The 12,966-nt window shown below is 46.7% G+C and overlaps 1 long non-coding RNA gene across 1 annotated transcript; it reads right to left on the bottom strand.

The window, feature by feature from the left end:
• Positions 1 to 10,961: 10,961 nt before the first annotated feature.
• Positions 10,962 to 12,354, bottom strand: LOC141952035 (uncharacterized). Its single transcript, XR_012631536.1, has 3 exons — positions 12,326 to 12,354; positions 11,871 to 11,960; positions 10,962 to 11,099 (listed from the first exon to the last, which is right to left on the bottom strand). It is a non-coding gene; the product is annotated as an uncharacterized LOC141952035 (long non-coding RNA).
• Between the last annotated feature and the right edge of the window lie 612 nt (positions 12,355 to 12,966).

Below are 12,966 nucleotides of genomic sequence, written 5' to 3'. Positions count from 1 at the left end.
TAGGCTTTAGTTAATTTTTATTATTTTTTTTTCCTCTAAATTTGAAGGTATAAATACAGTGGAAAAGCCAAAACAGTGTTTAGGTCACACTATGACTTTCAAAGCTCTTATCCCCTTCATCATTCTGTAATACGGTTCATGTAACCCCTGTGAGTTGCCCCTTCATAATTACCCAGGAAGAACAGCACAAATACACAAATACCAGATGGGAAGCCCAGAATGGAAGCAAGCATACAGAGAACATCAGGAGAGTGTCTTTATCTTTCAATTTCTCCCTCCCCATTTCAGTGTAAGGACTATGGGAACACACAGACTATGGGAAAAGAGTGACTGAGAACAAACAGCAGCAGAACCAACAGCCTTGTCCTTGGTCAGCTCCAGCAGACAGCGGGTCTCCACAAGAGCACAGCTCCACCCAGACAACGCTTACCCATGTCTGGATGCACTGCCTGGCCACACTGCCATCAAAGGAGCAATTTTTAAAAGGCTCAATATAATTTACTTGTGTTTTACGTTAGAGCAGAATTATTTATTATTTGTTTTATGTTATTTTTTTTTCCCTTCAAACAATGGGCCCTATCACGAACGGTTTAAAACCAAGCACACCTACACACCCTCCCTAGAGCCCTGCCAGCTAAAGGGGTGAGCCTCTGCCTCCTCAAGCACAGGAGACCAGCTAGATAAAGCTGGCCAGCTGAGAGTTCCCTGCTGTGGGCTCAAGTTTACAATTCAAACTGACTATTTTTTGACAGATGTTAAGTTTCCACATGAAGCAGAACATCATGCTATCGTGTAAAAAGGCAAGAAAAAAATTCAGCAAGGTTTTACTGCAAAGCTAATGGGTATGAACATTTCTCCCAGTTCTCACACAGAATTGAGGTGTTTCAGTAGTTATTGGTGTCCATTCCTCCGTTTAGAGCTTCCCTTCAAGCAATCCAAACTAGATGTTATCTCTGCACGAAATAAATGAATTAATGACAAAGACTCCTCAGCATGATAAGAGATAGTGCATCGGGGGTATTAGGATCAGGCTTTAATGCCCAAAACCAGTCTCACAGCCATGCTTGAGCCATAATGGAACTAGAACAAATACCAGTGCTACACAACATCAGCTGTCCAAGGAGTTGGGTCCCTACCCCCACCCAAAATAAAACTGAAGAACAATGCAAAGATTAGACAGGTTAATTCTCCTCCTCTATCAAGAGAAAAATAAGTGTTTCTGATCTCTATTTAAAGCTATTCATAAGCAAAGATACAACATATTCATCTGTAGAAACTTCCTTTCAGATCAGAGAAGAGCATGTTTAACAAGTTACACCTCTTCAGCACTTCCTATAAAATAAATATTACCTATAAAATGAAGGTAGTATTGTAAAGAAAAAAAGAAGAACTACAGGAGGCATATCCCATTGAATTTGGGCAATACCTTCCTGGCAGCTATTTCTGACCCTACAGACTTCTGAACCAACACCTACCACAAAAGGTTTTTTCTTTCTTCAGGTGTTAGCTAGCAGAGATCACTGTTCTTCGAATTTAAGATTGTTTCTCTAGAACAAGTGCACTTTCCACTCAACTTCCTTCCCCAAAAGGAAACACCTTAATGGTAACCTGCAGTGGCAAAGAAATTTATGTGTGCAATACCTCTGGAGGGACCAGACTTCAAATCAAATCTTTACAGAACCAAAATATCTAGGCTGTCTATAGGAGATGAACACTTCAGAGGGACACTCAAACTCACCACCTTAGCTTTCCCCTTTGAGTGAAACCCCAAGAAATTGAAGAAACCTGCGATCCATACACCAGCTGCTTATCCAAACACCAGCACGCACAGACCTTGCTAAGCAGACCCTTTGCTTGCGCTGCGCTATCAAGCATCTAAGGCCCTGTCTGCACTTCCACATCAGTGACTATCCCCAACATACTGTCGCTGTGTCTGATGGCTGCTGGTGGAATCAAAGGAGGCTCCTCTTCTGAGGTCAGAGAAGATTGTGACATGGGCAAAAATGAGGGAAGAGGAAAGGCCAGTGGTGGATTTGGACATGGTTGCAACAAATGCACAGCATAGTGTTTACACAGTGGAAAAGCAAAAAAGACCTCAACACCACCTGCTATCATCTCACTAGTTCCTAGACGTTGAAGGCTGTACCCCACTCCCACAGGGCAGAAGAGCAGAGTCCTTCAGCTGATGGGCTCAGGTGAGCCAAGGAGAGAACAGCTAGAAATAACACTGCCAAGTGATTACAAGTGGTTGTAAATTCAAACACGATTTTGATTCATTAATCTCCAACAGCTAAAGACAAACCTAAAGCAAAATCAACATGATTGTAGACTAAGCACTCATATCCTGGGGCTATTTTTCAGCCCGCAGAGAGAGAATGAGCTGATCAGAGACACACTTCATTGAGAGCAGCCACATTAGTGCTGCTTCAGCAAGCCTGCAGTTACTTCCCATTAACTAACCTGTTTTAGAAGCTGGTAATTATAATTATTATTGGTATATATAATTAGTATGGTATTATAAAACCATAATTAACCTTAGCTTCAATTTGAAGTGAAACCCATCCACCTTCTGATGATATTGCACCTACCCTACAAGTCAGTGCAAGTTTATGTCTGGTGTTTCGGTGGTGGTGTCCCAGTGATGAACTGTAACTCACTTTCCACTAAGGGGCACAAGCATTCCAGACTTCCCTGGGAAAGCAGCAGAGCAGAGGTACTGTTTTGCTGGCTCAGTGTACAGTGGCCAGTTGAAATCCTACCAGGTGACTGCAGGGAAGCCAGGAGCCCACTACAACTGGCCACAGGAGGAGCCAAGAGCCATCAGCAGCAAGCCAGCCGAGAAAGACACAGAGCAACACCACAGTGCCAGAGTCACACCCGCCAAGGCAAGCTTAGTGCTTCAGCAGCAACAACCTGAACCAGCTTAAAATATGAATGGTTTATGCATTTACATTTCTGAGTAGCTTGTTAGGTTACCAATACCAATATTCTGTAGAATTATGTCCCTTAAGTAAACTGATGAGATTCAAAGATAAAGGAAAAAAACAAAACGCCAAACAAACAACTGAAAAAAAACCCTTCAACCACTATTTGTTTAAATCCATCCATCTGAAATCTGTCTTCAGCAGCCCCACCTTCTACTGTTCACTGTTTTGTCTTACCATATACCTGCCCACATATTGTGATAGATCAGTAAATCTTGAGAACATTTACTACAAAATGCAGCTTTCCAGTATTGAATTTCATGTTATTGTTAGCTGATATTCTTCAGGGCTTACATGCATATATACAACTTATTGCTGACAAAAATCTCTCTCTAGTGAGATATGGCACATTACACAGATCAGGTCCTCCACATTTGTAAGAAAAATCCAAAGTTTGAAGAAAATAATTTTGATAAATTTTTCTCTGTTCTGGGGATAATATTTGAATATCACACCAATATTTTCTCTGTAGCAGTTTCACCTTTCAGTAGATTTTGTATGTTGATGCAGAAAGGTTCAGGTACAGTAGTTGGTACATAACTTCTCATGCATATACAAAAAGTTCCTCAAAACTGCCTTCAAAAATCTGTTTAAAGTTTCACTCTCCTTTAATCATTACATTTTAATATCCTAACATTCTAACAAGAGTCATGAAGCACTTTGCCAAATAAAACACAATAAAAATCCCTCTGGACAAAGTTTTTCTTTTTAATGGCTTGCAACACATAATTCATCTGAGAAAAAGCTACAAGGTAAGAAAACGACAGACTAAAGTATCACACTTTCCACTCACGCAGGCACATTGCTTATTGTTGGCATTGTTGTATGACTCCAGCAACACATTTCCTCATAAATATCAGCCCCTCAGAGACACCCCACTTAGTAAAAGAACTATCTCCAAACAACCACAGACAGCCAACAGTGCCTGAAGGTCAGCTGATAGATGGCATGGGTGTTAAAGCCCAGATCTGAGCGTATCATCTTCCCCATACCCCTAAGATACAGAGTTCAGCCAGTGACACAGGCGTCATGAAAATATTTGCCTGTGGTAATATTAATGTGCATCCCTCTATGGGTAAGAGCTGATCCTATAAAGTGAATAGTCGCATTCTCCCCATCAGAAAACCTCCAAGCTGTCTCACCAATATAGAGACTCTCAGTACTTCACTAGGATTCGCATTCACCTTCGTTACAGGTGCCTGTGAACAGCTACGACAGGCAGACACGCACACCCAGCTGTACACATCACAATGCAGAGAATTGCAGGAGGAGAAGAAAAGCAGAGAAACCAGAGAGAGAGATTATAAGCTTTCTTAAATCAATTGATACACTGGAAAAGGATGCAAGTTTTTGGGTACACTGTAGATCAATCTAAATCCAGACTGCTGTCTGTCATCCCACCTCTCCACTCCACAGCTGTGGCTGTGGCTCTGCTTCTCCCCTGCACCCTCAGCAGCGTTCAGGAGCCTGCACATATTCCAACAGTCAGGAAACAGATCTAGCTCAGCACCAATTCAGCACAGACTCTGAGCAAAAGGAGAAAAATCACCTCAGCCTGGGTTAGACCGGTTTAATTGCCACAGAACTACTCTATGAAAATACAGTTTAAGTAAGCGAGAAGGATCTGATCTGTATAAGGTACAGGATTTACCTCGGGGATATTGAAAGAAGCCAGCTCCTCCTCCTCTCTCCTCACAATTCTTCCCTTGGGCCAATATTTCTGACCACAGAGTGACATGATCAGACACTTGAACTGACTTATCAAGACAAAAATTGGCCCAGCAAAGGTTTAAATTTTTAAAAATTTTAAAAATTTTTAAAAAGCCTGAGGGGCTTTTCCCACGCAGCCCTGCGAGGGGCCTGGCAGGGCCCTGGAGGGAACCTGCCCCCCACCGGGGAAAGCTCCTCTCCAGAGTGCCCGGCCTCTGCCAGGGGCAGGCAGGGAGCAGGCGTGGCTGGAGGCTCTGGGGCTCAGCCCTGGGGATCACAGCCCCTGGTTTTGGGGCGGTTCTGGGGGCGGCTCTGTGCTGAGCTCCGCACTGGGGTGTCCCGGCACCCTCCCAGCGGCCTGGCTGGCTGCGGGCTGCCGCCGGCTGAGGCTCTATGCTGGGATGAGGGTGCGTATCCAGCCTAAATGGGGGCAGGGGGAGCGTGGCTTTCTCTGAATGTTCCTAATCAGGTTACTGTGCCAGGGATAATTTTGTAAGGTCTCTCTCAAAATCTCTTTTTTTTCCTGAGAAGTGAAGGTTGACAGTTGGAAATGGATGCTGAAAAGGCTTCTAAAAGTGGCTGAACTGCTGGGCCGGTTTTGCTGGCCTGTCTAAGCAAAGCGAAGTTCATGTCCTTTCCCCTTCCAGCCGGTGTATCCTGACCCTGCGGCAGTAAATCGAGGGGCAGTCACACAAATGTTCTTCCCCAGTACCCGCTCTGCCCGTGCGGTGACACTGATGAGCAATCTTTAGTTTGTAGGTCAGGCTGCATTTGATTCCGTGTGCTTGTTTATCACTGCCCTGGAGTCGTTCAGGGCAGAGCTGGTGACTGAGTGTGCAGTGCTAGTTCGTACTCACTGTTGACACTGACCTTTGGGCTTCTGCACATTTTGTCTGGAATAATGTTTTTTCAGTAGCAGTCTAGCTGCTGTCTAGCAGTTCCTGTCTCCTCGGTGAATTCTGTTCCAGGCTCCTTGTTTTCATGATGCCTGGGTCAATCCCACTGTTTCTCTGTCCTGCTGCATTAATTTCTACAGTCACTTTCTTTGGGTGGAAGAGTCAGGACGGTTCCACTGTAAAAATGCACAGACAGGGTCAGATTAAAGGTTGTTTCTGCCTCACCTCGCACATGACACGTGTTCTGGTTCTCGTGTGATGGGTAGGTATCGGCTTGTCAAATTACTCCGCAGAACAGTTCAATTCCTCAAAGCAGCGATGCTGATGGGAAGAGCTTACGTACTTCATTGCTGGTGGCTCTGTGCTTTTCACTCTGCAGGCTGGAAACGTGATTTGTGAGTGGGCTGTGGCTTTAACAGGGGAAGGCAAAGCTGCTTCTCTGTGTATTTCCTTTCCAGCTCTTCCCTTATCCCCTCCCCTTCTTTCCCTCTCTGAGGCTGTTTTTGTGGTGTACCGTCACTGATGAAATGAGCTCCCACACCAAACTGAGGGAAAGAGAAAAGGGGCAAGGTAAGAGGTGTCACAGTCCTTAGTTTGCAGATTTAATACATACACCCTGTTCAGAAAATACAGCGTGTCTGTGGGTCACTGTGTGGAAGGATAAACTTTTAGAACAATGCAGCAATATTATACTTAGGTCAAGAAAGATGTTATTTGTGCATGTTAAAGCCAAAGGCATCCCTAATCAGCAGAACAAGTCGATAGCCTTCTCTGAGCGAGGACATCCCGGAGCAATTAGACCTTGAAGAGGGTACATTGCCAACTGGGCAAGCAGACTCAAGGTCCATGTATCCTTAGCTGAACTATCCCCATTATGGTGCTAAAATTCACACCTATAGGTCAAGAAGATCCTTGCCCAGGTGAAGACCCTTCCCTTGAGCACGTGTAGTAGTAGAGTATTGTGTCAGCAGTATTTGTATGTAAATTACTAACAAATCATTGTAGAGAGGATGGACTTGGAAAATTACTAACTCTGCAAATTTTGTGCATAAATATAGCATGAAATGTCCCGTTGGTGTGCTTGATATGTGGGACACCACCGAGCACCTAGGTTTGCGCAACCCTAAAATAAATAAGCAATGTCTCTCCCGAGTGTGTGATTATAGACCTATTGCACCCTGGGTGACAAATCTGCTTTTCGGACAACCTGCAGATTTTTATTATTTATAGCCATTTCTAGAAATACAGGACTTCACACAGTGGGTTCACACGGTGCTGTGCTTCCTGTCAAATGAATCATTTCCATCCTTGATACAGTCTAGAGGTACCAAGTGCCACCTGATGGATTAAGATGGAATTGAAAGAAAGTGGTGCCCATGTGATGGTAATCCTGCCACAAGACACGCTGCTCACGGAGCTGCAGTGACTCTGTCAGAGGACAAGGTTTTCTGTGGTGTTTCTGTATGTGATACCCAAGGGATTTTTTTCCCTCTGTGTGTGTTTCTGTGCAGGCACATGCCTGAAGCAGAGGTGTTTCTCTGTGCTGTAAGGGGGACTGGTGACAGTTGGGTGGGTGGAACACGTGCAATCACGGAAGAAACTTCCTGCAGGTGCACTGCGGGGTAAAACAGCTCATCTGGTCATTTACTGCCATCGAGAGCTACCGAGTGATTGGGAAGATACTGGGTTCCCCCTCCTTGTGGTTGGCACTGGTCCTTACTGGGCAGCCTCCCACAGCAGCCAGTGCTGTAGCCCCATCAGTTGTTAAGCAAACATCTGCAGCTGGAAGGTGTGGTATGTTCCTCTGATTCGGCCGTTCCCCACCTTGGGTAGCAACACATTTAAAATACCAAAATCTGCTCTTTTTATTGCTGTTAACATTCAAAATTTTCGTTTGATCTAGACAGCACTGTATCTGGAAAACATCATTGTTGCATTTTTGAGAATAAAATAGGTTCCCAACCTTCCCCCTGCTCCCCAAACTGTAGGATCCAGACGTCTTCCCCCACCCCTCTATGTGTAGCCTGGCTTTGTTTGTTTTGCTGCCTCACACCAAGAATACAGCAAACAGCTGAGATGTATGCTGTACGCTCCAGGCCAAAGGAAGTGTTAAATGGTCCCAGTTTATTTTACACGGCCACGCAGCCACGCAGCACGGTGTATTTGGGAAGGAACACCGAGGTGATGTATCAGAAGTTACTGAAAATGAGGTGATATGGTAGTGGTTTGTTTTCAGTGCCTGGTTCAAGAAAGAACGTACTCAACTATTCTAAGATATGGATCTATCAGAGAAAAATGAGTGCAAGGTAAAAAGCATCATGGTGCATTTACCACCAGATGTATGTTTTCATTTCATTCAAACTAGAAAGTAAACAAAGATTGTACATGCAGAAGAATTCAAATAACTATCTTTGTTTCCCAGTGAACGTACAAGCACTGGGGAGCAGTTTGCAGGATCAGAACGTCAGCCTGCTCTGGGTGATAAACCCTCCAGAGAGGAAAGAGAAACCCCACTTTTTTAAATACAGCTCTACCTACCTTAATATTTATTCTTGTTAGACTGTGTTGGCAGTCAGACTCTAAACATGTGATTACACCATTAAAAAATGAGATATTTAAGGATTATTTACAGTATTAAATCCTCTCACAAGCAGTGCACTCTATTGCCCTGTGTATAGTATAATGGCATGACTGGTAATTTTCCTCTTCTTTTCTCAAACAAGGATACATTTGTGAAGGTGAATCCAGGGTGCAAGTGGTGCCCCACGACACACCAACCTGTGAAAACCCAGACATCTGCTGTTGCAAACAGGAAAAAGCTACAGGCCCTTGCTTCAGACTCTGCAAAAGCTTTACCAAGCCCGAGGAGAGTGACAAAAAGCGAAGAAATGGCACAGCGTCACTACAGGATGGTGGGTGAGATTTCCATCCATGTTTCTCAAACGTAGCAGCCTCATTTTGTTTGCTGTGGCACTGGAACCAACCTGCAAGACCAGTGTTCTTTACTGCCCATGGTACTGTACTGCAAGTACTTTTTAAGTCCCAAATGAAGTTGCCAAAACTCTAGTTAAGCCTCTGCATAAAAACCTACAATTTTCCTCAGTGCATCATTGCTGTCAAAGAGTCAAGTCCAGGTGTGTGGCATATCATTACCCACACCTCATTTGGGTATGATTGATTTTGAGTTCAGGCTTATCTGCTGTTAGAGATTTTAATTTTCTAGTCAAAATGGAAAACGCTGATTGTGTGCATTCTTCTTCTCTTTCACAGAGCATTGGACTATGTTTAGTAATTTGTTGTTTACAAAAATAAATTATGGGTGTCTATGAAGTTGGAGGTACTAACGTTCTTGTGGATGAATGTACCAGTGGAGGTAACTTTTTGCATTTAAATCAAGAGAAGTGTAACTTAATTTCACTTAAAATGGGCTCTTTTGCCATTATACCTTGAAGGAGCAGATTCTAACCTTTTAAACATTTAAAAAAATAAAATAAAACCAAATCCATGAAGAAGCGTAGGTGGAGCACCTGAGCTGCTGAAAGGCAGATAATCTCTCACTGATATCCACAAATAGCAGAACTTTTGCACTCATGGCCTTGAAATCCAGAGACATTAATGTTAAATACTGGCAGCTTAAGAAGCTAGCAGTCAATGTAGAAAAGAATCTTTCCCCCACCACCCTTTTTTCCTTGGGTTTTTTTTTTTTTCATTTTTAAGTTGCTAATTTTATGAATACTGATGTATTTGAAACTTTGTCATATCCTAACCAGTTTATGACAAATGTGTGGCACTTTTCTGCTTAGAGAGATTGTGAGAGATTGAGTGGAAAATGGTTTAATGGAACAAGTGTGAAGGGATAGAAAGGAATAAAAAGTCTTGTATACATTTTTGCCAGTTTAGTGGTATGAAAATTCCTGTAATGAAATTCCTTCAGGCTCTGAAGGAACTGTGAAATGTGATCAATAAAAAGTTTTTCATGCTATGTAGTTGTGATATATGGAAGACCAGTTCTAAAAATCTCAATCCCCTTCATCCCATTCTGCTTTTGCCATCAGAGGAGTAATTTTTATGCTCCTTAAGGTTTATTGACTACACAGAAAGAACAAGTAGTAGGTTTTGGTCTACCTGGCTCCTGTCCCCCAGCACTCCTGCCGGGATACCCCACTCTAGAGCTTCTTGAGTGCAGAGAGATCTTCAACTAACACCTGTCAAAGCAGAGGACAGAGAGCTTGAGAATTAATTAGAAACTAATTTAACCCATTGTTTTATCTATAGAGCCATTTGTTTCTGAAGAAGTCCCTCGTATGCTATGTGTGATTTTTTTTACAGTTATTTATTTATTTGTTTGTTTGTTTATTTTCTGCAGACTGAGTCAGTACCACTGAGGGTGAGCCGGGAGGAGGTAAGAGGAGAAGAAACGAGATGCTGAGGAAGTTTTATTATGGCAGGAAATGAGACGTATGCACTAGCACGATCTGTGCATCCACTCTCTCTCGTAATTATTTCAAAGACTTGATCAAGTTGGGCAGAAGTTCGCAGTCTGTGTCTGTGTGTGCCCCCAGGAGAGAGCAGCAAGGCCTGGACCGGGGATGTTCCTGGGGTGCGGAAGGGGCTCTCCGACAGGCCGGTCAGACGGGCTCCCCACACCCGCTGCATGGAAATTCTGGGTTAACCCACAAACAGCCAGCCTGGCTGCTGGCAAGGTGCCAGACCAAACCGTTCTATCTGGTCCTCTGTCCCCACTATCGGGAAGGTCATGGAGGAGCTCCCACCCCCGGGCCCTGGGAGCCCCCAAGAGCTGTCCCAAGTGTTGTTGGTGGCTCCACACCCCCCGCCGGCAGGCTGGGCAGTGGCCATGTCAGCGGGCATTCCTGCCCTGCCTCCAAGGGGTCTTCTTCACTTTGGAGACCAATCTTCTACACTGATCTGAACTGCCACATCATTTATTTATTTCCCCCTGTGGAATGGCTGGAAAACAAAGGACATATTGTGAGCAATCTAGACCAAGGGGCCTCACTGTAACAGCAAGCTGCAGCTGTGTTCAAGGACATAAGCAAGGCCAAGATAGATTTAGAAACTACATTCCTGGGCAAAAGATAAAGAAGTTGGACTGTTGAAAGCAGGTTGCCTACCTAGTGGGAGAGCAGCGCGTGGACACCACACCGGGACCAATCATAGAGGGCAGCGTGAACAACTAGCTTTAGCCTATTAGCAATAAGACAGCGGCATGTGAAGCTTGTGATAATGTATAAATTGCTGTGTATCCTTTAATAAAGTGGCATCAACTTGATCACATTGGTCGTATAAGTTGTGTCCGGGACTTCTGCGTCAACATCCCCCCACTTTTCTTTTTTATATCCGTTCTTCTTCTCTGATTTCAGTCAAGGCTTTCTGGTTTTGCCACCACCCCGTGCACCCTCACTCAGTAATTGCAGGTGTATGCTGGGTTTCCCCAGTTGCTCTTCACAAGAATTTTGACGTGTGAAAAGGCTCTGGGAAATGACTCGTTCTGTGAAGACACGAGGGAAAAGGAAATGGAGGTGTTAAGAGCGACAGTGCAGTCAGTATCTCCCTGCCAGCCCTGCTCCTGCTCAGGAACCAGCTCCCGAAGGCGGGTGGGAGTGGCTGCTGCCATCGGGGTCACTGCTGGTGCCGGGGCTGCTGGGGAGGCCGGGGCACGGGATGGGGGAAGGCTCCTGGCCTCCTCTGCTTGCCGGCCCGGCTGGGGCTGCGTCCCCCTTCCCCCTGCCCCTTGCTCTGCACCGACAGAGAGGCCAGAGAGGGGCTCTGTGCGTGGGGCAGCTGGTGCGCAGCCCCCCAGGCCCCGCTGCCTGCTCTGCCTGCCTTCCTCCTGGCAGGGGGGAGCACTGCAGAGAAGGGGACGCTCTGCTGCAAGGAGAGGGCCTTGTCCAGCTGCCAGGGGGCCACGGGATGCAGCGACAGTGCTGCCCAGCAGCTCTGGCCACCGGCCGTCCCTGTTTCTCCAGGGCACAAAGGCGCCGTTTGGTGGAGGGGCCGTGTGTGCAGCTGGCCCTGCTGAGGGTGGTGGCTGCAGCCAGGGCTCTCTCAGGACTCGTGCTCCCACAGCATGACACTGCCCTTGCTCCCCTTTTGCTGGAACCACCGCCTGCTACTCAGCCCTGCCAGCCCCGCCAGGTCTCTCTGGGCACTGGCCCGGGGCCCTGTGCCCAGGGAGGAAGCGTTCACACACCCCCTGCCATGGACTCCCAGTCAATCCTGGTTTGCTCCCCGGCATCCTGCCCCCGCGCATGGAGCGTACCTTCAGAGGGAAGGTCTGCATGGCGTGTTTTGTCACGTCATAGGTGAACGTCATGAGCAACACTTCCTCCTCTCCATCAGGGTCCACTCCCTTGGGGACATAGCACAAGGAGAGCAGTTCAGACTCGTCCCCACAAAGAGGGGACGTGCGCACTGGCTCAGCCCTGTCAGGTACCCAGCCTCTCCCGGGCTCCAGGAGCAGTCTGTGACTGGCCAGGGCGGAGGTCGTCCCCGCCTTGAGCCTTTTGGTCAAGAACCCTGAGGTGCTTTGACCAGAATATGTCCTGAGAGGGATGAAACTTCTGGAGCCCTTGATGTATCCCCACAGGGCAGCGCAGTGTTCAGCAGAGAGCAGGACACACACCCCAGAGGGTGCACAAAAGCCAGCAGGCAAGTCCCTGTCATGGCTTTTCCCCAGGGCCAGACCCCCACCAGAAGCGCCCAGCAGAGACTTACGAAGACAGCGACGTCTCTGGGGGCGCTGGCGATGCTCCCAGAGACACCTCTTTGTAGATGTGCTGCAGAGTGACGGCAGTCAGACAGACTCGTGCTGGAAGCCTGATGACCACCTGGCCCTGGTGCCCTGGGAAAGGCCAGCAGTTCCCTGGGGACACATCCAGCTGCAACTAGAACGAGAGAGCAGTGAGGGGTGAGAGTGAGTTGGGGACAACACAACTGCTCGTGCCGCTTGGAGCACAGGACCAGTGTGTCTGGGGAGGCTATTGCAGCTCGGAAATGAGGCACCTGTGAGGACACAGACAGAAGCAGGAGGTCACCTTCCCTGCCTGACAAAGGGAGCTCTCAGTGTTATGGAAAAGAACACTGGTTATGAAACCACCCAGTCAGGACCTTACAGAAACACCTCTCTGCCCAGCAGCTCTGCAGGGCACCCCCCACCTCCCACCTCCCACCCCTGAAAAGGCACCGTTAGGGACAAGTGTGGAAAGGGGGTCACCAGGGAGAAAGTCTTTCACTCAGCTGGGACAGAGGCCTGTGGGCAAGGTGCAGCAGTTCCGCTCAGTTCAGCTCTGTTCCCCTCCTGAGGGGAACCGCTGATCTCTAGCAGGCCCAGCCCTGTGTGTGAGCTTTGGTTTCAG

The sequence above is a fragment of the Strix uralensis genome, chromosome 19 (genome assembly GCF_047716275.1).
Source record: "Strix uralensis isolate ZFMK-TIS-50842 chromosome 19, bStrUra1, whole genome shotgun sequence".
NCBI lineage: Eukaryota > Metazoa > Chordata > Aves > Strigiformes > Strigidae > Strix > Strix uralensis.
Note: the sequence above shows the minus strand (reverse complement) of the source record. Positions and strands in the feature narration are given on the sequence as shown.